Here is a 24,726-nt window from a genome sequence, read left to right on the forward strand (position 1 = left end):
ACACTTGACACTGGACTTGCACAGCACAGTGCACTTTACATTTCATATTTTTTATATTCTTTTTTTTTATACCACACCATTCCACACAAGGACACTTTACACCACACCTTACTGCACACGGACACTTTTGGACACTGTACACCACACCAGACCGCACACGGACACTTTATGGACAATCAAAAAATATGCTTAACTTGTTTACTGTTGTTTACTGTTTAACTGCACACTGCCATAAGCATTTTTTTTGTGTATATATATATATATATATATATATATATATATATATATATATATATATATATATATGTATATATATCCTCATATATCTTTATATCCTCATATATTCATATATAGTTTTTATACTTTATTTATCTGCCTTCTTTTTTTTTTTGTGTGAGGAGAGCTCGGTGACAGACTGCTTACGTGGTCAGAATAGCAGACTTGGTAACGCACGTGGTCAGAACAGCACCGGTTGCATGGCTGCCGATGTACACAGGACTTATGAAGGTCTGTGCTCCCGGTGACTGTGCGTGCAGCCTTGTGCTGCCATCTGTTGGCGTGTTACATAACTAGTCTTAAAACCTTTTGATACCACCTCAAAACCTGCGCGCACACACACACACACACACACACACACACACACACACACACACACACACACACACATTGAAGTCACTAAACCTTCAGAATTCAACACTAGTTAAAGTTTTTTCTGTTCCTTTATATTCATACTTGAAATTCAAATGAACAGTTAGACTCTGCTCTGTGTAAAATCAGCAGAACACGACTTATATAAATGTTTGCAGTAGTATTTTAATATAATGTAGTAATAATTAGTGGGATACAACAAGCCTTGTTTACTTGTATTTAAAAAAAAATATATAATAAATATGATTCTGTCAATTTCTCACACAAGTCAACAAGTGCAGTAATAATGATGAAAACGCTTCAATGTTCTTGCTGTCGATATTTGAGGCTGCTGCAGACCAAAGACTTGACTTCAGCAAATCAAAACTGCACTATTCTGCCTCCACCTCAGCGACAGTTATGTCCTTGCAGACTTGAACGTGTGTTTAGTTATGAGATTTGAAAAATACCTTCGCATTGAAGGAGCACAGTTCTGAAAGGAAAATACGATTCAGCTCTGAGTGGATGTTACTGTCTAGGCCACTCTCTCTTTTATCTTTTTTCTTTCCATACATAGACACACAACTGCATGCGCGCGCGCACACACACACACACACACACACACACACACACACACACACACACACACACACACACACACACAGAGATACAGGTAAGCATCATATGTTCCTCTGCAGGGGAAAAGTGGACCTCATCATCTTCTGAGTGTTATAGACAAAAAGAGAAGACAAAGGAGAGAGAGAGAGAGAGAGAGAAGGAAAAATAGGGATTATGACACTTTGTAATCTAAGCACACACACACACACATGCATACACACACACAGGCAGATTTTATTCTATTCTATTCTTCTATTGGAAGCACAGATCCATTGCTGTCCTAATGCAAAAATACCTTTTGGAAAGTATTTAAAAATCACTTCTATCTTAAAACATCAGAGGAACAGGAATGGGCTGAACCTTCACACACTAGTGAAGAGAAGCTAAACAAAGTCACCCACAAAAATCATTAAAACAGATCCAGTTCTTGTGAAGTGCTGGCAATTATTAGGTGTGTATGAAACAGTGAGAGTGTAGTATTGGGATACTGTCACATTGCACAGTATAATCCTAGTGTTTACATAGAAAAGGACTAAAAATAAAGGAAAAACTTTAGTAGCCAGAAACCTTTTTATATTTCTCTCGTTTTTCCCAAATGGTCACCTCCCAGTTCTTACCAGCTCAATGCAACAGCTAATAAAAAGGAGGATGAAGGTTAACATGTGCTTTCTCAGAGTAGTGTAACATAACCAGAGGATAGTGCAGTCTGCATTCTTCCAAATACACAAGTTTACAGGTACCCACAGATTAGCTCCTGGTGGTATAATTAGATTGAACTCATGATCTACATGATTTTCTCATGATCCATGTCTATCCCAGTGATCTTCTCATTCTTTTTTTTGTTTAGCTTTTTGAGTTCTGACAATGGGATTTGAACTTGCTGTCTCTTGACAATAAAGCAGGCTCTTTTCAATAGACTACTTTGAAGCTTAAAGTTAATCTACTTGGATTTCTACAATCTTTCAGTATGACTTGATGTGTAAATATTAAGCCCGATGTGAGAAACTTTCTGGGATGATGACTGGGATATTAGCTTTTTTGTTTCAGGGGAAACAAAGCATTGGGTATGAAAATGCAGTATATAATGATTTCTACTAGAAATCTGAGCGAGGGCGTGGTATTTTTCTTTGGAGCACTGGGGTTTGTTTAGTAAAGTTGAGGTCAGGGCTCGAGTTCTTTCACGCCAAACATGTATTCATGGCATTGGGGACATGGTCATGCTGGAACAGTTCTTTTAGTGTTGATCTTTAGTGTTAGTCAATCTTTGTATTCCACGAGGAAGGTACAGTACATTCAGCTGCATGAATAAGAGTTTTGCATTTGCAAGTTTGTGAAATGGCCATAATATTAAAATTGTTTTACTTTGCGAATAGAATGTTGAAATTTTTTTATTATTTTTTTTTTTAATTGTCATCATTTGAAAATTTCCAGCTACGCTTCCCATTACACTTAGAGCCTCACAGTAACAAATGCTTTCTTCTTTCATGTATCTAACCATTAATTGCTCACTCGTGACAGCATTTCACCAGGCGTACATTTCAGCATGAATTCACTTTGGAAGGAATTTTACAGGCTATGGATTCTGTAAGCATTTAGCGAGTTCAGCGATAAGGAAACCAACTCCTTGATAGTCGCAATGCTGTTCGTACGAAATAAAGGTATTGCTAAAGCCATTCGACGTGTGGTGAAGTGAAGATCGGTGCTTCGTCAGCTAACGGAATACTCCGGAAGTGCTGGGAAACGGTTTAGCAGGAAAGCTGTTGGAATCCCAGCACAAGTACAATTGTTATCCATCTGCTGCATATCGAAGCCTCCGAACTTTTTTGCTTTATTTATTTATTTTACTTCAAGGGTGCATGGCAGGATTATGTTGTCTTTAGGGCGAACAGACTTTTCCAGGAAAGAATCCTTAACTCAGCTGGAGCGAAGAAGGAGAGAAAGAGAAAAGACGACACCCGCTGACTTTATTTACGTCGTTCTGCACTTTGTTGCCTCCTTATTTAACGGCTTCTGAGCGCCATTCATGGAGCCCCGTTGCTCTCGATAGTCTAGCGTCTCATCTCATCCGGCACTGTAGCACATCTCGTACAGCTTCTCAGCTACCTCCTACTCCATCCCATCCCGAAGCACTTTCATTAGAGCAGGGAAATCCCTTAAAACAACAAGAAACGCTTAAGTCCTGATTTATACCACACAAGGTAACACACAAGGTAATTGCCCTCGTTCTTGGCATAATTGCTCATTATTATTTCATGCACACTCAGGCATTGACCTGTCATAACAGCTTGGCATATGTTCTCAGTTAAATTGGCATTGGAAGTGAGCTGCTGGAGTCACAGTACGAGGCAGAAACGTTTCTGCCAGCTCAATTAGTAAATTTTGCTGCCATGGCCTTCACACTGTAACCACGCTGTCCTGGGGTTGAGAACTTGGGGTGGGAATGTGTGTGGTCAAAATGAGCGTAGGAAAGTTCAGCGTTATTATTTTAGCCACAAATCCACAGAAAATTGGTGACCCACCATTGTTCTTGAATGCTCAGCGTTTTCTGTAATCGGTTTATTTTTTTTGTCATAGAAAAAATATTTTTTTCCCTCCACCCCATTTCTTACATTGTCTTGATTTGTTTGCATTTGGGAAGTTTAATAATGCATCAAATCTCTACGACATAATTAAAAGTAACCGATTCTTTCGTACGTCGTCAGCATTCGATTGGGGACACACTGGTGCTGCAGGTTGCTTTGCTTCCTCGTGGCTACAAGTTTCCTGCTTTGATCCTGAGCTCAGATTTTTGCATGCAAATTTTGCATGCTCTCACTGTGCCCTTCTTTGTCTTGTTTTTAAGTTTTCTCCCACCCTTCGAAACCATTCCAGTGCGCATCGGTTACAAGCGTTTGCATTGTTTTTAACATATTTGCATCTGTAAAAACTGATTTCTTTATTTATAATTATTAGATTTGCTATACTTATTTAGAAACTGACCATTTATACGCATTTAGAAAGTGACCGTTTGTTTGTGGACAATACCTTGTATGCGGATTGATTTCTCCTCGCTAAACCGTTTCTCGAGCGCGTTCTCTCGGCACCACTGCTGCTACGCGAATATGGCGTATCACAACACTACGGAGATCCAGGCGTGTCCTTGGAGTCACATGGTACATAGATCAACATGGCAGAGGTAGAGCTGCATCTTTCTGGAGACAGAACAAGAAAAAAAGGTCTGGTTTTATTTAACCTTCTTTCTTTTTTTCCCACTACGAAATCCTGCCACTTTAAATATAAAAAAAAATAAGTAAATTGATTATTTGCTGTCTGCCTGAATCAAAGAAATAAAAATGAACTATTTGTACCATATTGAATTGCATAGCATCGTATTTATTTTTCAATTTCATTGTATTGCATTGAATCATTGCATTATGAAATCGGATTGCACTGCATCGTAAGAGGGGTGAAGCGTATTACATCGCATCGGTGTCTGCTTCATAAGTGTCTTATCATTGGCTGTGCATCGAGCGTATCCCATGGGCCTTCGTTATGGAGATGCACATCCCTTCTGTGCATAGAGTTCTGAGGTGGATTATCATCCTGTTCGGGGTGCATTCCTGCCTTGCTTCTAGTATTCCAGGAGTTAGACCCTGGACCTCCAGAGACCGGCCTGAATAAGCATTAGAATAAATGAATGATTTCATTAATATAGTTTTCACCATTTAAATCGTGTGTGTAGACTAACTGCATGCTATCAATGTTTATGCAGGCTGGGAATGATCAATCAGATCTGATGTTAAATATAAAATGGGTTACTGATTTGTAGTTGAAGCATACTAAGCCGTCCGACTGCATACTAAGATGAGCCGTCTGTTTTGATTACTGGCTTATATTTAGATATCTAATGTAATGGGAACCTAAAGGGTAGAAAAAGGAAAATGCTCTAAATGTTAAATATACTTGAAGGTTTTTATAACTCGCTCCTAAACGTCCCATATATATGTGAAATGTTTCATGTGCAGGAACCTTAAATTTACATCGAATAAATCACAAGAGCTATCGGCAGCCAGGCTGAACTTTACCAGACACGCCAATCATCGTGTTCTGCTTCACCCAGTTTTTAATACCGTGACATTCATTGAAGAGAAATACTGCAGCCTTGACTGCTCATGTGTTGTCTTTTACCGTTTCCTGCAACTCGGTGCTTTGTGTTTTAGCACCCTGCCTGGCTTTTCTCTGCCGTTCCCAAGTTTACCACCTGCCAGCTCTTCGATGATCACTAAAGTAGAAAAATGTCATTGTCAATAAGGCCAGTAAAAAGCGTGGAGAATTGTGGTGTAATTCAGCTGAACTCCTGTATTGGAGCATGGGTTTTTATTGAGCTCATCCACAGAGCGGTGCCTCATCAGCTCGTGTGCGGATGATAGGAAGAACGGGCTTGTTAAGAGAGAGAGGGAGAGAGAGATGGAGCGTGAGAGCGTGCTCTATTTGCTTGGCTTTTTATGGTGCGCGAACATGCAGGTGTAGCCAGGGAAACGGGCCGCGCCTCAGGCAGGAGAGCGCAGAGCAACGGGGCATTATTAAAAAATATAATGGGTTGAGGCCATGTTGTTCCTGAGGGAGAGAAAACATAAGAAAGAGAGAGGAGGGGAAATCGTTGAGATGATGCGGTATGTGCTTTAGAGCTGTGCATACAGAGGCTTTGTGCTGAGGTAATATTCATACGTAATAAATGTTTTAAAAGTCAGAAAGATGTCTGCTATAAAGCTCACCTTCAGGGGTGTAATGATCATCTCGCATGTTGTGATGCTTTGCGTGAGTGCCACAATACCTCAATATATGCCTTGTTTTTCTTGTTTTGGGATTCATTCAAAATCTTAGCAACTCATTACTGTGTGTTAGAATACAATAGAATAGAATTTGGTGTGGACTTGCTTGGTTGGAATGAAAACCTGCACCCGCACTGGCCATTTGTTAAAAAAGATTGGACGCCCCTGCTGTAGAGTTTTTGCGATTTTGTTTCTTGAGGTACTGCGCCAGTCAATAAGCGTTGGCCTTCTCCAGAATAGCGGTTATTTATTTATTTTTGATCTCTCGTCACCTCTGCCGACTAAAGCCAATGAGGAAGTTGCTTTTTCCGAATAGAGAACATGGGCTAAAAATGTTTATTACACACATCGAATCAAGAGCCTCGTATCGAGCAATCTAATACGTTATGCTGTATTGTTGTACCCCTAGCGATTTGGTATTCAATAATGCATTTAGCGTATTCATGCGAAGTAATGCATTCTAAAGTAATTTTTCACTGTTGGATAGCGTGTTGTTATTAGAGTGGTGTGATTGATGTCCGTGTCAGCACGTATTTAGGACTGGAGGTACACATAGGAGCGAATCTATACACACCAAGCACTCGATGAACTCCGCTTCAGGCGAAGACGGAGGAGTCTCGAGACTATGTACTTATTAACACGCTGACACACTCAGGTTCCCTTGCTTCGACATATTTTCACCTGAGCTGCTCTAAAGTCTATATGAATGTGTGTGGGCGCGTGTTAATGTGAAACATAATGAAATGTTAATCACTGATGATTAACACGATGTTTAATGGGAAGAAAAGTCGATACGGCTCTCTGCTTCCCCTCGCTCGCTGTTCTTCTGGTGTTCACGTGCGCCTCAGCCTGTGCTGTGTCTGGACAAGTGATGGAGCCTAATGAGTATTTAAACAGCCCTCATAAGCAATGCACTAGGCCTTGAACTATACAAGCTGCAAAAAAGTTATAAATTCGCTCCTTAATGAGCAAACAGAGCGCCTTCACCGTCCACCCCTCGCTAGGAAATTGCCTTATTTATTAGTGCATTTGAAATGGCGAGCAGGAGCCTGTCGGGTCTTTTCCTTCACCTTGTCTCTTTCCCAGAGCAAACGCTTTCATTTTGATGAGGAGTTGCCGCTGACCCGAGGATACTGTGGCCTGTGGGGGCGTTCGGATCGGGGGAAATGGCTAACCGACGCAGTGGAGTTTGTTTATCTGACTTAATAGGAGGAGTGCTCTTTGCTAACAGGCACAGTGGTGGGGAAAGTTCAGGCAACAGCTCGGCCTTGTCAAAAGTTTGGAACCAGGGGCTTGAAATGCAGAAGAATAATTCGTTATTAAACGTTTATCTTCTTTTAAAAGACCCAAACTGTAGTTGAAACTTTCTAAGCTGTAAAACTTTGATACACTAGCAATCTCTGTGTAGGGCGTCTGCAGGATGTGTGCAATTAACACAATTAAGAAAATGTGCTGATGAATGTTTGAGAGAAGAGTAAATCTGTTTGCGTTATATTTGATAAGACTGAAACTCTTAAAAGTGCGTTCAGTCAGAACATAAAAAAAACTAACACATTTGAAGCACTTGGTCTTATAAAGTTCTGTCATGTGTAATTACATAACTTTTCTAGTGAGAAATTCTGGTCAGTCATGCTTTCTGATATCCATTCATCATTTAAGATTTTTACATTGCGCTACATTGAGGCCATAAATAGTGAATGTTTTGTCATTATTAAACAGCAATCCTGAACTATATACGTAACTTTTGTTACTGCGGTTCACGCAACATACAAACCCGAATCTCTGGATGATTTATTGGAGTTTATTCGCTACATTTTCCTATCCAGCTGATTTGTCGAAGCTGTAAAAGTGAATAATAGTAACAAATGCATGCTTTGGTTCCTAAAAAGAGGTCCAGATCAGTGGAGCATTAACCTTTTCTTGAGAGTTTGAATTTAAAAATGGAAGGAAAAAATACTGAAAAACTGAGGCAAATTGTCACCTCCATTGCAGGCCCCTTTTAACTAAGCTTTTTAAGTATGGTAGAAATGCTCTCGCATCACATCCACGTTAAGCCCAATGTTCACAGAATTGAGTACCGCATTGCGGATGCCAACCATTAGGAGTGTATACATTAGTGTCATATTTAAACATTCTCCTTCCTTTTCTTCTCCTTCCTTTTCTCCTGCTCTGTCTCTTTTACTCACTTGTCTGTCTGCTTGTTCATAGCTTCCCTGTTCACAATCTTCCATCCTCCCTGCTCGATACTGGTTCTGATTAATGGAGGTAGAAGACTGAATGGCTGATCTTTGATACTCTGTGTGCTCGTGGTCATTTGGAACAGCAGATGAGTGTGACATGGTCCAGCTAACCTACGTCTGCTATACAGCAGGCCATTAGACCATTAAAGAAAGTCATCACTTTAGCAAATACACAGTGACCGCAGACCATTTCGATTCAACAGACAATTTTGACAATGTTTCTGACAAAAGCAAATACAAAAAGTTTAGGATGAGATTTTCGGATGGGAAAGTCACGACAAATGTTGTACGAATCTGTTGTTATTTAAACTTTCCGGCATTTATTTTTCTACTCCGTGATGTTTCGTGTCATTGATACTTGATCAGGCAAAATGCTCAATGACTCATAACCCCTGTTCCAAGACTTCAGTTATAAGCAAATTAAACAAAGCTGGTTGTCTTTGCATTTCTCAGTACAGCTCAGTGATTAAGGCTTTTGATCAGAAGGTCGGGGGTTTTAGCCCTGGTATCGCCAAGCTGCCACTTTTGGGGCCCTTGAGCAAGGCCCTTAAACCCCTTACGAAGAAAGAATTTAACTGTGCTTTAAAGTACATGTGACACGTATAAAGCAACTTACTCTTATCATATCATATCTCATAGATATTGTCTGTGTTCCGATGTCCTGCGATCCAGATTTCTGCATGTGTTACAGACTGTTTTTGTTTCTAAACATGGCCAAGCACCACCTACTCACACAGGAAAAAGACGTTTGACCGACACTGCAAGAGACCAACAACAGATGATTTTTTTTCTTTTTTTCCCCCAAGTTACACTGATAGACAGAGGTGTGGAGAGCAACTGTTTAGATCCTGAGGTTTAGGATTTATATGTTCTGTGAGCGATAGTAGGACCACGTCATTTGTAACATCAGTCAGTTGTTGTCCTACATGACCACACGGTCCCCATATGTCTCAGAGATGCACAGATGATTTCAGCATTCCATTTCCTTTGCAGATGTTGGTTTTCAAACATCCGACTGTACAAGTGTATATGGTTTCGGTGTATATGCACCTCCCCCTCATAAACTCTTGCTGTGTATATAGTGTTTCATGAGATGTTGGTTAATTCTGATAAAGGGAACTAAAGCTACTTTAGAAGTAAGAAGTCGGAAATTTACATCACTTCAATCCCAATGTGTTCCAGGTGCAAAGGAAAAAGAGACTCCTCCATGTTTGTATTTTGTTTTCGACAACTATATCTCCAAAACTTTGAACTGTTATAGGCAGTTATAGATTTAACGAGTGAATGTCTGAGTGTTGATTTGATCTGAAGCGAATGCTTTTATCTACAATATCTTATTTATTAGTGAGAAGTGTGACGTTTATTATTCGTTTACTTTCATTTGTTTTCTGTTCATTCTTCATGTTGTGAGCGGTCATATTGATTTGATGTCACTTACTGCGCTCTGCTCATGATATCCTGTCGAATTGAGGTTTCGTTTTCTTTCAGTTAAAAGCTTGGGATTTTGTCTGAAACTAGATGCAAAAAATATACCGATTAAGCATAATAATGATATTATAACAACAGGTGAATAACAAGTAAATAACACTGAATATTTCTTTATAATGGCATGTGTTAGTGGGTGGGATACTGTATATTAGGCAACAAGTGAACATTTTGTCCTCACAGTTGACGTGTTAGAAGCAGGGGAAATGGCCGAGTGTAAGGATTTTTAGCGAGTTTGACAAATTGTGATGTTTAGACGACTGGGTCAGAGCGTCTCTAAAACTGCAGCTCGTGTGGGATGTTACTGGTCTGCAGTGCTCAGCATCTATCAAAAGTGCTCCAAGGAAGGAACAGTGGTGAACCGGCGACAGGGGCGTGGGGGGGGGGCCGAGGCTCAGTGATGCACACGGGTAGTGAAGTTTGGTCTGTGTGGTCCCGTCCAACAGACGATTTCCTGTAGCTCAACTTGCTGAAGTTAATGTTGTTAATGCTCGATGGATCAGGGCCGTTTTGGCAACAAAAGGGGGACCAAAGCAATATCGGGCAGGTGGTCAAAGAGGTATCGGTGTATCTGTGCAGGCTAAATATAGTAGAGAGAATAGCATCAGTATATTTAGACCTGATGATATAGTAAATGTGCTGTGTGTGTCCCCCCACACACACACTTTTTACCGAGATGTGTCTCTGCAGTAATGTGAACAATTCATCCAAAAACAAATAGTATGCTTTAACAACATTACACAATCCCAGCAAGTTAAAGCCTTGTGCACTGTGGTCAGATTCATTATAGCTGCATTTGTGTGTTAGAGAAATGCTAACACTGACCTTGTGTGCCTGTGCTTCGGCTAACAAAAAAAAAAGTGAAGGAAAAAAAAAAATAATTTATATATATATATATATATATATATATATATATATATATATATATATATAATATATAAGTATATATAAATAAATGTTTTCTTTTAAGTTTTTTTTTTACTTTGCTATAATTTGGACAAAAGGTTTTTTTTTTTATTTATTTATTTTTTATTTTCCTTTTTTTTTTTTATGGAAGCACAAGAAATGTGTTTAACTGAACAGTAGCTGCTCAAAATGCTTTACAGGCTGCTTTTGATGGAATGTGCAAAGTCTTCATCGACCAGTCCTGAGAATATGGCCTGGTTCTGAATTTGATTAACTGTTTCTGGCGAAAGCGGCGTGATTGCACTACCTAGCTAGTGATGGTCCTTTTTTTGCAATCACGTTGCCTTGATTTTGCAACCACCTTCAGATAAAAAGATTCGATCACAAACGGTCACTGAAAGGCCACGTGCGAACTGCTGGTCTGATCAGAGGGCCCATGATTCTGCAGATAATCCTTAAAATGAGACTTGTATGACTTTGCCACTAGTAGCACTTCCTCTGCTCTGAACCTCCCTGGAGCCTCCGGCCTGGCTCTTTTTCATTAACTGGATTTATCAGCGGTAGTAATTACAGTACGCTCTTAAGCCTCAGATGCTCGTGGCGTGGCCTCGACGGAAAAGATTGCGCATTAATACTGCTGTTCGCTTTGCAAGAACCTAATTAGCAGGTTTGTTGTTCGAGCCTAAGAAAAGGGGATGTGAGGCAGCCGAACAAATAAGGTTTGCGCTGTGATGTAGGGGCGTCATCGCCGCTGTTATTAACCGCTCTGACTGACGGACACAACCTCTCGCACTGGGACCAGTTTGCATGCCTGTAACGGCGATCGAAATCTTCACGCGACATGAAATATGACTTTGCCTCTCAATTGCGCACTTCCACTGGCGTGTTTGAGAGAACAACAGGGATAATAAAGACATGAATGGATGCCTTCAAATAGCCAAAGTGGATGGTGTTTGTTTTGATCCTGGGGATTAAAGAAGGTTAAGAGCTGCGTTATATCTCCAGAGTACCACCATGCTCCAAAAGGTGGCAGTGTGGCACCACCAAAAAAAAAATCTAGTCTCCGTGTACAGAGAGAAAACCGAAGACGGGCGCGTGCTTTTCTGATAAACACATAAATATGTGTTATTTAAAGATTGCGGCTTCCTGCTGTCAGGAATGAGCCGAGGCTCTTATTTCCTCATCGAAAATGTGATTAGACATTGTGTGAATGATCTTTGTGATTATAATCAACACTGGATCAGTTAAAGGTTATTTAAATTTAGGCTTCTTGTTTAATTTGTACTCAGCCGACTAGTCAAGCAATCCTGAGCTGGCAGATTCGCTTGATGATTTAAAATTTATTTATTTTTTTGTTGGCCTTGTAAAAGAGAATAAACACCAGTTAGAGATGAGATGCCGAGGATAGAAAAATGGATACGCTCTGTCATGTGCAGCTTAAAAAATTGTAGACGCCGTCCCCTGATTTATGAGTCTTCCCCCTCCGTGAAGCCCAACCGCTACTTTCTTATCTTATTGATTATTTAAATGCGAGGCTGCTCGTAGTGAAAGGCCCTATGCACGGCTTCCCTAAACCCAGACACTTCGCGCATCGTCAACGGTAGTCAGAATCTGGACTCAGAAAGGCCCCAAGGGAACCAGCGGTAGTCAGGTCACCATGTATCTTCACCCACAGAGACAAATGGAACTAAGTGGGAACACACCGTTCTCTGAGGATGTGTGCTGTATAGCACCTGCTGTTAAACAGTGAAGAATTGTTACCGCCATAGGCACAACCACCAAACCTCTCTTGTCTACATTGTCTGCTTTGGTACAGCCTGTACAACTTTTCCTTCTTCTACAAAAAAGTACAAATTTTATTTACATGCATTATTTTTCTTTGCCATTGGAACAGACGCTACTGTTGATTCGAATGCTCGTATCGTGTGTATATACAGTCTGGCGCAAAAGTCTGAGGCCACCACCAGCTTTGATATGTTAGCAAAGTTTTAATAACCATCCATATTTATTATTCAGTCTCTCTATTAAGATACAAATAGATAATACAGGAAAAATGTACACAAAATAATGTTCAGTGTTTTAGTGTGCCATGTCTTCATGGAACTTACTTTGCTCGCATTGTGATTCTGGAACAGGTTTGTGTCTCCAATGAATTTTAAAGCCGCATCATGCAAGTACGTTGTCAACTCTAATTGTGTGCTTTCAACTTTTTTGGCAACATTTAGAAGAACTCTGCATAGGTATGATGGTTCAGCAGAGGGCGGTTCACTTACAATGGAAAATACTATATAAATATATGAATTGCAGCGGTCCAACAGATCGCGGTTGTTCACGACTCGTGGTTCGGCACACACTGAACCGCGGATGCATTGCTTATTATTAATCTTTATTATTAAACAACCACAGAAGGTTTTTTTTTTTTTTTTCCTGGCGATCTTACTTTTTAATGTCTTCATGTGTTCACGTGAACGGGACGTGTTAATCAGTCAACAACGACTGCTAGCGGAGGGGCGGAATCAAATCCCGCCAATCAAATCGCATGTATGCGAGCATTTCCTTGCTGTGACTTTTCTTGTCATAAACGGAAAAGCAAATTATATTGGTCTCCTCCCCATTCGAAAAAATGGCCCGATCCGTGATTTAAAAAGCATAATGTGATCCGAACCGCCACTAATGAACTGTAAAGTAACACAAACTCAGAAACCCTTACAACAGTTCTGCCACATGTTCCCCTGGTAAGGCTACAACGTGTGGCTTAATCGTGATCGTTTCATTCATGCAGGTGTTCTGCCACCATTCGTGGACAAAGACATGGTAATTTCAATGCAGAAATCTTATCCAACTAGAATTTGATCAGATCAGGATCATGGGATTTTGGTAATGAGTACTTGCCACTAATGATTGAATTGATTCTATTCATTTTAATGTCGCCATTCATAGTGGAATGTTATTAGATGATGAATAGTTCCAGCTCCTTGGATCATTTTTACAGCTGGATGTTGAAATTAGAAGTGTTGATTTCAAACGTACTTCTTTTCTTTTTGAGGGGCTTTTGTTCTTCTGACGTCTCTTGGTTGAAAACACGTGTGGGAGTCTTTGTGTGCAACACTATAGTTCAAGTCTTGGGTGTATATGACTCAGATGATCTGGGCTGTGGATGTAGTTTTGTATTTAGATACGGGTTGTCACTCTGGTCTACACACAGTTTTTTTTTTTTATCTCACAATAAGTTAGGCCAAAATTTCACTTGATAAAGCAAACTCCAATGTCATGAGGGGTGCCTTTGGCTTATGTAATTCCTGTCTGTCAATCACAAAGCTCTAGAAGAAAAGAAAAATATGATTTCTTTAAGTTTCTTTTTGTTATCGGTCCAGAATGCAATAGTTAGACATTTTTGTATTAATTATTTTTTTTATTGAATTATTGAAGTAAACAATATAGATCAGTGGCATTCATCTTATTACATGTCCAGATGGGTATATTGCATAGAAAACGGACATATGCCACCCCACTGGACTTTTTCACATTGTATGGTGTTACAAGGCAAAACCAAAATGAACGTAACTGGTGGTATATGTGGTAAACACAATAAAAAGTGGGGTGTAACAGTTGGACAGTTCGGCCTACAACGTATCTCCAGCATTTAATACAATCCTTCTCTACCTTTTCACCAATTTATTGGAAAACTAACCCCAGACACTATATTAAGGAATTAAATGCTTATGTGGAAACCTGAGGATTCAAGTCGGATACAAAAGCTCAAAATACTGAAGTAGGTAAAAATATCAGTATTTTATAGCTCATTGCTGAGAAACCAGTAAATGAGTTATTTTGGATCCACAGTCAGATTTTTTTAAGGTTGCTGAAGTAGAACTGCATGCAGTGTTGGTCAAGTCCAATTGACTGTTTTGGCCTATCAAGTCCCTCGCCATCTTAGAAATTTAAATTCAATTACAGGCCACAAGGTGATTTTACCATATTAAACCGATTATAAATACATTCGGTGGGCAAAATAGATCCTTCATTGTTCTAGTCTTAGTTTGTATCTTGTATGTTTGACACCACTATTATCACCTTTAAATGGGAGCAATAGTTGATTGGAATTTTTTTATGTATTTGAATATTTAATTTTCAATTCATGTGCTTGCTACTGCCCAATTTAACTTTAGTAGCACCATTTCCAGGCTCTGAAGATGAACTCAAATGCTGACACATTTTATGCCATGACACCATTTTCAGCACATACAGAGATGCCCAAGAGTCTAGAAAAGCGTTTCTCTTTGCCTTTTCGATAAGGAGGGTGTGTCCTCTTGAACCTGCTTGAACGCAGCGCTTACTTGTTGAAATGCGCATGCAGGAGGCTTCACTAAACGCAAAGTGGTTCGGTATTTCAGCGCTGAACACAGCAGAATGTCTTGCACCTAGCAGAGATAATTTTCTCGGTAGCCGACTACAGAAAAGCTATCCAATTCTTCCATCCCGTCAGAGATCCTGTACTAGTGACATTTGCATGATAAATGCTGCAGAGTAGAAGGTGAATTTAAAAAAAAAAAAAAAAAAAAGGCTGCTTGTCTGGTCTTTTTTTTCTTCTTCTCCCTCACACTATTATGTGTAACTTAATGAAAATTGCTCCGGCACAGTTAATGTAAGAGTTATATAAAGAGGAATATGGTGTTTAAGAGATGATGGAATATTGCTGATGGATTTTCTGTTTGGGTTGCACAAAAGTTCTATATTAGGTTCAAACTTACTCAGCTGAATGATTTCTCAGGTAAGTGTCTACAGAGCTGTTGAATACACCGCGGTACTTGTTGGTGAGGTTTCCATTTCATTTTCCATTGAGTGGCCTCTCGACATTTCTGTCATCATCTTGCTTTGGAAAGCAAAAAAATATGACTCGGATAAGATATGGCCAGCCACGGTCGGTCAAACTGATGCTGCAACCTTGTTTTTTTTGTTTCAAGTGCAATAATAAAAATATGGTGCGTGTTATTTGCGCAGGAGTTTTTTTCATAAGAGTTGCAGCTGGATTAGTGATGGAATGATGTTCCTGGTTACTTCAGTCCAGGTTGCCCTTAGACTTTTCAATACACAGATGCATTATTCAGGCTTATAATCCCCTGTGTCAATGTCATAGCCATGCGTGTATCAGTAAAGTATTACTGCCTTCTTGTTTGTTTGTTTATTTATTCATTGTCCGTATCTATCAAAATTTCAGCATTGAAATACTTATTTCAGAACTTTTTCGGTTTGTGGTTTTATTAGTTAGGCAGGTCCTTTGTTTCCTACTCCACTGACCCGACATCGTAAAATTCAAGGTTTGTAAATCAACGCTCTGTCTAATGAGTAGCTGCTCAACAAACTGCTGGCACGTGGCTTTTTTTCCTTCCACCATCTCTTTGGCGTGTGGTGTGCAGCAATTCCCCTGTATAGTCTTGCGGCACAGATTCGAATCGCAGTTAATCTCATGTTAGATCAGATCATCCTGGGGCCATTCTCCTCCGATCCTTCTGCAACCACACCTCAGAAGCATTAGCTTTGAAATGTTTTGCTCACTCTCTTGTCTGCTGTCTAACAACTTGCTTTTTCTCTTTCTCTGCTCATCCCATCCACCTTCAGGCTGTTTGCCTCTCTTTTTGCTTATGCTACCTCAGCTTTTTTCTTGCACGCCGGTCTGGCCTGGAGGATGGCTCTGGGTCGGTAATGAGCGTCCACAAGGCTGGCGTTTCTAAGCTGTCTCATTGTTCCTGGGTTGCCTCCTGCCCTGAGGCAAGTCTATTCCAGGCCATGGCCTGAGGAACAAAGTGAAGGTCTGCTAGTGGTTGTATATCAAAGGTGTGTGGCTTGACTAATCATTGCATAGCCAAGGGTTCAATATGACACCGTTGTCTTTTATTCCTTCAATTTTTTTTTTCCCCCCATCAGGGAATCAAAAGACTGACACTTTTCAGAGCCGCTGTTTGCATATCAAGAGTCTTGCATTAGCTCGGAATTATTCATTGATCCGTGTTTATCTCCTCGGGTTTGTTTTGAAGAGTCGAGTGCCATCAGCGAAATTACTTCTGCTTTCCCCATGGGATTGCTGGTTTAGATCAGATCAGCAGAAGTAGATCCCTGGTGTAAGCTTTTGTGTGGTGTATTTGTTGGAAAACTTTACCGCTCAGTATGTGTCCTGGCCCAGATTCGGAGGCTCTTGTACGCATCGTTCCCACACTCCTTGCACGGAGGGGTTTTAGTTGGAGCTTGCGCCGAGAAAGGCAAAGGTTGCGTGTCAGGATTGAGGACGCAAGCCTTTGAGTGTGTTCGCGATGTCTGTGTCTTGCGATAAACTAATCTGTGCGCAGCATGCACTAAGTGCGGCGGTCCCCATCGCTCACACGAGTCGTTCGACTGAGCACTAAGGAAAGAACAGCATGGAAAGCTGCCTAAAAGAGTTTGTTTCGCCCCGTGATGACAAAGAGGATAGAAGGACTAATGCCGTTAATGACCAGCTTTCAAGCCAATGCTACCTCCGCCTCCTCTGCTGCTTCCACTGCTCGGAGCTAATCAGACAAAGGTGTGTTGATGAGCAAGGGGGAGACTGGGAAAAAAAAAGCCCACCATGACACAGCATTCATGGGATAAATGTTGTGGTTCGATCACTTCTAATTCCTATGTTGTGAAGAGAAAAGGGCTGCCAGAATGTCTAATCAAGTCATGTCATAGCTGCATATGCTGTGGATGTTTTGATGCTTTTCATCCCCTGTGGCCAGAGAGCTCCTCGACAGATGTCTGTAATCAGAAAGCTGTCTAGAGCCTGTTTGTGAATAGCAAAGAGGAATCATCTTGTTAACACAGCTTTGCATTAGGTTAGCTGTGAGGACCGGACATAATTTAAACACTGTAATGTCTGCACCAGGTTTTTCATCCCACTACTGGAACTCCCATTCGTCTCGTCACACAGTGTGAACACAACCTTCCAATCAGCATTTGGTACAAATTTTGCCGTATTTGCATACACTGCAACCTTGCAACTATTTTACCCTTCTACCGATTTGCTAATAAGCTCTTATTAACCCTGAAAGGCCACAGATGAAAGGACCCCGAATCGCATTTTAATTTCATTATTAAAAATGCAATGCTTTGTTTAATGTGTCCAGCGTAAATGGTGTAAATATTTGCTGTACTGTACCATCGGGGACTTGTTTGTGCGAAATCTGGATTTCCTTGGTCCATGTGTTCTCGCAACTTTTGTGGAGTTAAAGCCGCTAGAACAAAGCTCCAGTGAACATTACTCGAGTCAATCTGTGCCTGGTGCGTGGGGATCTGGGTGTTTTAAACTTTTTCTATCTTTTGGGGAAAACATGCAGAAAATCTTCTGCTCACTGGCCCTCATTTGGTTTTCTTTAACTTTCCAGACTACTAACAGAGTGCGTCCCTGCCCCCGGAGTCAATTTAAGCACACTCGTTGTAGTTTTGTATTTGTTACTAATCTGCTTTTTTTCCATGGTTACTGGCTTTGTTTCTCCTGAATCCACCAGTACAAACTGAACAGGGATTTGGGATAAAACCGAGTAACCTTAAGCAGTAGCTCCTCATCATTCAAGGCCACACATATGACTCCACATTTGTCTGCAGTTGATTTAGATCTTCTGGTTGATGATTACTACCCTGAAAAATACAGGATTTAATGACTATGAATGAATGAATTAAGTTTTTTTTTTATTTTTATATATATATATATATATATATATATAATATAAAATATAGCACTTTTAACAATAGACATGGTCCCAAATCAGCTTTAAAGAGACAAATAGGTTAAAAAAATGTAAGGTTACACATTAGTGCCTATAAGCTTGTCCCTAAAGAGCAACCCAGTGGTAACAGTGGCAAGAAAAATACTCACTGAGGTAGTATAAGGAAGAAACATTGAGAGGAAAAAGACTCATAAGGGAACCTGATCTCGGTGGCACCCATGTCCATTCATCCTAGTTTTATCGTTATTGGTACCTGATTGCTGCTTAAATGCAGAACAGGTGATCCCCATTGTAGTTCTAAGTCATTACTGTTTAACTTATAGTCCAAATTCACCCTATTGAGTTGCTTAGTAGCTTTAATGATTTTACTAGCAATTTTTATGGCTATACGTTTTGGGATTTACTTTCTCTTCACCTGTGAGCATTTTCCAATCGTTATTTATTTATTTATTTATTTATTTATTTTTTGTAGACCGAGATGGGTGTGGAAAGACATCTCTGTATGTGTGTATCAGTTTACAGCAGTGGTGAATGAAGTACATGAATCATATAAAAGTTAAAGTAGAGATGCAGCAGGTCAAATGAAAAGTGCTTCATTTTTAATATTCACTCAAGTAAAAGTACAGTGGAACCCACTTATCTCGACCTCGGTTATCTCGACAACCCTATTAATTTGACGTTTTTGAAGTGGAACCGCCAAATTCTCGCTTTGTCTAAGCATTTTTTATCGGTTATGTCGACTTTTTTTATGTCGCCGAACCCTAATATCTCGAGCACAAGGGGAAAAAAATTGCCATTTAACGTCAGTTATCTCGGTGCAGCCGCAGAAGAACTCGCGAAAGTGGCGGAAAAATCAAGTCTTACAGCTGCTACAGGTGTTGTATTGTATACTGGTAAATCTATGCTGTTAGTTAGTGCACATATGCCTTTTGTTGTTAAATGTTATGCGATGAATGGGAGGCGAAAGTAGAAGCGCGGCGCTGAACAGCACACGGGAGAACGTGGGATGAGCAGCAAAAGCATAGAATGAACAACGGCAGGATTGGGGGAATCCGCAATGCACTTTGGGAAGAAAAGAGCAGCCATTGAGAGAGTGCCGGTGGGAAGGCACGTACCGGGATACGCATGAGCGATAACAACGACCGCCGTGAACCAACATATACCAACAATAACGGACAGTGAGAGTGTGGAAGTTTAAATAGGAGCTGGTGATGATGCTAAACGAGCACCATATGTGCGCGATTCAAGCCGGGAGCTTCAGAGAAAGCGGCCGAGAAAGCACCTGCCAAAGGGGGCGTGGCAGGTGGATTCCTGACAGTTAACAAACATGTACTGTATGTATTTTTATAGCATGCCTTCATCAAACAAATCGGGCATCGCTGTTGTGTAAAAACCCCTCCAAAAACACGTGCATGCACATTCTCATTTATTAACGCACATCATGTATATAAAGAAATTTCAAGCACGTTAATATATTGCCGCCATTTTGATTTTCGTTTATCTCGATCATCGGTTATCTCGATGCTTTATGGCAACCCCCTAGGACATCGACATAACCGGGTTCCACTGTATTTGCTTTCAAATGTCCTTAAGTGACCAAAGTACTAAGTATTTATTATGGCTATAATGTTCCTATTATCATTTTTGTCACAAGACTCCTACTTAATCAACTCTGTTTATGCGAAAAAAAACTCATGCTACTCTTTAGGACATCAATCTAGAAATATAAATTATTCAAATTATTGGCCCAAAACCTTCTTTTTAGCTCCTTTAGTGACGATCAAAACAGGTTCAAAACAGAGGTTGACCAGATAAGATTTTATCCACCCATAAATAAAAATCCACCACTAGTTTCCCAAAAAGTTATTTGAATAAAAATTCAGATAATTGACTTTGAAATGTAGTGAAATGGAACGGAATTTCCGAATGGAAATGCGTCAGTAAAGTACAGATACTTAAAATTACATTTACGTTGTTTCTGTCCACCACTGGTTCACAGCCTTATCCCATTTTCAGTAAAAAAAAAAAAAAACTTGGCTTTATAACATCATAACTTGTACAAGAAATGACCACGAGTTTTGGTTAATGTTCTTGATGACTGTCTTTATCTGACCACGTTGATTTCCTTCTTTGGACTTTGTCTCATATGTGCTGCTCTTCCTAATTTCTCTCTTCCGAAATAATGCTCATCTTTACCCAAGCGCTTCTCTGGTGTCCTTCCCTTCCTCATTGCAAACAGAGTTTAAACATTACTGTGGTGTGTTTTGGTTGCAGGGGCCCCTGAGGGCGTCTACAGAATAGGGCATGTCCTTCTGACAGAAAACAGAGCTCGATGACTGATGTAAGATGTTTACCGAAGCCTGCTCGGGTTAGACTGGACGAGATGGCTGCTCTGGGTCAGCCCTGCAACCTTGGAGTTCTCTCATTTCTCATGTCTCAACCAATTTTTCTTTGCGACTCCATTCATATTGCACGACAAACATGAAAAATCAACGATGCCAGTGTACATGCCTTGGGTTTTCGGCGTTGGGAGGGCTAGTTATCTAACTGTGGGAAGCTGTGGGCTAGTCTGGGTGGGTGAAAAAAAAGTGAGGTAAATGAAAAAAGCACGTTTTGTATATTTGCTGTTATTCGGAAAATATTTCAGACAACAGGAAGCCGGTTCTACAGTGTACAGTCGTGTGTGTGTGTGTGTGTGCGTGCGTGTGTGTGTGTGTGCTTGTTTTTTTTTTTTCCCCCTACTCACGGAACTCCCTTACACTTGGTTTTGTTGTCTTGCAAAAGTAAATAAAATCTTTGCAATGTAGTATAGCAAATTCTGTTGTGATCAGAGCTGTATGAAAAGGGCTTCCAGAGCCATGGGCTCAGCACATCAGCTAATTTAGAGTCTGATCAGTTGGGCATACCAGCTTAGAGAGGCCAATCAAAACCTGATTTCAGATGCTACACAGAGGCTGGACTTGAAAGCGGTGGAAAATCCTTGCAGGGGCTGCTGTAGACATTGTATCTTCCATCCATCACGTTTTCGAAAACACAATGTGCATTTTAAGAATTTGCTGCTGATTGAAAAGCAGAATCTGTAGAAAAAAATGTATATTTGCACATATCTATCTATCTATCTATCTATCTATCTATCTATCTATCTATCTATCTATCTATCTATCTATCTATCTATCTATCTATCTATCTATCTAAAATACACACACACACGTACGTACGTATTTACATACATACATACATATATAATTTTTTTTCCTAAATAACGCTATAATTGTAGATTCTTCATTTTTGTTCTCTAATCAATGTTGAATTGAAACCAAACCAAGGATGAAATTGAAGTGATGAGTAGAGAATTGCAGTCTCACCCCCTGAAAAAATTTGTAGAATTAAATTAGATTTGTTGCTTTTCTACCTCACAAAATCTCAGTCAGGATTTCATTTGTGGCGTTTGTTGTTTTGTTCGTGTGCTGCTGACTCAGGAAAGGAAATGACACGGCTGCCTGTCAGTTTGTCGCTTTGCTAGCAGGGTGTGAAGGCAGGGTAATTCTAGCTCCTCCGTTCCTTTGAACCTCCTCTGAACTTTTCATACATTTACATTTACATTTGCGGCATTTAGCAGACGCCCTTATCCGCAGCGACGTACAAAAGTGCTTTGAGTTTTTAACTTTTCACACCCTTACCCCGATTATTTTCCATAGATATTCACAATATATATCAATTACCTGTCATTTTCTTTTCAGCGAGCTAAAAATGTTATTTTGCTTCCGTTCACGTCCCTGCCCATTACATCAGTCTCGCCTGTTGGGGGGTGTGTTAGACGAGCGTGATCGATGTGTATTGAGTGTGAACCGCTTATCACCACTCGGTGCATTGAATTTTGCCCACGCTTGTTCTTTTGCAGGTTTTATGGTGTATTATCTAGTTAAATAAATTGCAAAGTTACAAGTGCAGTATTATACAGAATGCTTAAAAAGAAGCGGCATTTATTTATTTATTTTGCCTCTGAACTAAGTGAACACGAGTGTTTTCACATACTTGTGAGGACCGCTCGGAGCTGAAACGCGTTCTCCGTCTCCACACCCACACACCTCTGCTGCACCAACAAACTTAGACACCAGGGAGGTAAGGATCGGATTGTCCTACTCCTTCCTTGTTTGAAGACACAGCTTGTCGCTCTGTAGACAGCTGATTGACAGGCAAGCAGGGGCTTGTGATGTGTAATTAGGAAGCAGGGAGCATGGCGGATGAGAAGAGGATATACACTTCCCTCCTCGTCTCCAGATTTAGACCCGTGTTCCTGCAGCTTTCCTGAGCTGCATCCCAACACCGAGGGTTACGTCCCTGTGTCCTGGGATGAACTAAGATTAGGAGGTGTAGACATACTGATGACTTGTTGTGAAAGAGATCCACTTCCTCTATGGAGCGGCACTGCAACAGCTGCAACCTTGGTCTTGTGCAGATCCACCCATTCCGGTCGTCTGCTGGTCGTTACAGATTTCACGAGCACAGGAAGTTGTTGCTGTCGAATTTGCTTTCCTCAGTGAGAAAGGCTCTTTCACTAGATGGAGCTGTAGCTCTTTAGTTCAGGGGGAAAGCAGCCTTGGTGCTAGTGCTGCCTTCTAACTCCTGCTTCCTGTGGTGATACTGATCTTATTTAAAACAGACAAATGACAGTGAGCACAAGGACCTCCATTCTCATCCTCCTCCTTTATGTGCATGTTGCTGTTAATGCTGCTGGTTTGTAGAACCTGAAACCGGGTGCAAGTGTTGGCGTAAGGCTAATCATCACTTTCCTTCTGTGTTGATGTAGTGAGCAGCAATGAATCCTGCAAACAGAGGATTAGTGAAAGTTTTCCCTCATCAGATGTGTACTTTTTGATAAGCGTTAAGTCAGAAACAAGCTGGTAACTTGTAGCATTTGTGTATCCATATACAGACTCTTCCATACTGTTCAACAGACTTCTGTCCTGTTACTTAATCATTAGCCTGCCAGATTCTCAGATAATGTCCAGTAATTAGCTACGTTATATGTTGTAGCAAAATGTATTTATTTTATTTTACTAAAGCCCGTTTTGATGGAACAGATTTTAACATGCGTGGCAGGGCAGAGGTGCCCAATTCCAGAGACTTAACAAGCTGCCAGTGATTGAATATCCGTCTCTTAACAAGTCTGTGAGACTGTGGGCTTGCAGAGAAAGATTGCAAGTATTCAGAAAGAAAATAAGCCTAGATTGGAAGGCAAGTCATTCTTATTAGTTCTATATGTCCTCGTGTGCGTCATGGAGAATCTCGGCTGAAAGTTTTTTTTGCGCCTGAAGGAGAAAGAAAACCGCTCAGAGCCAAACCAGGGTGGCATTAGCCAACTTCAGTTCGTCCTCCTCTTGTCCTGTGCCCAGAGAGGAAAGCCATTTGTTTTTGACAATAGTTTTCCAGTAGCTGCCTCATCATATAAATTATTATAAATTTCAGCTGTAGTTTGCAGGCTTATGGGGTTGGCATGATTACTGAGCAGCCGCACACCTCCAGAATTCCTGTCTTTGTGTATAGTTGTATGTTCTCGCAGAGGTTATGTGAGTTTCATTGTGGTTCTTGGGTTTCCTAATGCTTCCCAAAAACAGGTTGAAGGCTAATTAAGTGTAAATTGGTGTGTGAACGGTATGCCGTTTGGCAGACCTGCGTCTCATTGATGGCATCCAGTGTTCCTGAGATGGACGTGAGCGAGGTTATGGAAAGGATACACTGTATGAATATATATATATATATATATATATACATACACGTACACTGATCAGGCATAACATTTTGAACACCTGTCTAATATTGACTCGCCTGTGGCTACTCAGCTGCATACCCATCAAACTGCGATGCACTGTGTATTCTGTCACCTTTCTATCAGAACCAGCATTAACTACCTCAGCAATTTGAGCTACAGGAGCTCGTCCGTTGGAACGGACCACAGGGACCAGCCTTCGCTTCCAACATGCATCAGTGAGTCTCAGCCGTCCACGATCGTATCTCCGGTTCACCACTGTTACTTCCTTCGAGCACTTTTGATAGACGCTGAGCTCTGCAGACCAGGAACATCCCATACGAGCTGCAGTTTTAGAGACGCTTTGACCCAGCCATCAGAATTTGTCAAACTCGCTCAAAATCCGTACTCTTTCCCATTTTTCCTGCTTCTATCAAATTTAAGCACAAAATGTTCACTTGCTGCCTAATTCATCCTACCCAATAACAGGTGCAATGATGAAGAGACAATCAATTTTTTTCACTTCACTATTCATAATGTTAAAGGTCATA

General features: G+C 40.6%; 1 protein-coding gene and 1 long non-coding RNA gene across 2 annotated transcripts in view; one reads left to right on the top strand and one right to left on the bottom strand.

The window, feature by feature from the left end:
- eif3hb (eukaryotic translation initiation factor 3, subunit H, b) overlaps positions 1–24,726 on the top strand; it is a 76,307-nt gene that overhangs the window by 21,527 nt on the left and 30,054 nt on the right. The gene's annotated exons all lie outside the window — the stretch shown is intronic.
- Positions 619–22,858, bottom strand: LOC124375917. Its single transcript, XR_006923743.1, has 3 exons — positions 22,462–22,858; positions 4,705–4,897; positions 619–4,436 (listed from the first exon to the last, which is right to left on the bottom strand). It is a non-coding gene; the product is annotated as an uncharacterized LOC124375917 (long non-coding RNA).

This window comes from Silurus meridionalis, chromosome 22, assembly GCF_014805685.1.
Source record: "Silurus meridionalis isolate SWU-2019-XX chromosome 22, ASM1480568v1, whole genome shotgun sequence".
NCBI lineage: Eukaryota > Metazoa > Chordata > Actinopteri > Siluriformes > Siluridae > Silurus > Silurus meridionalis.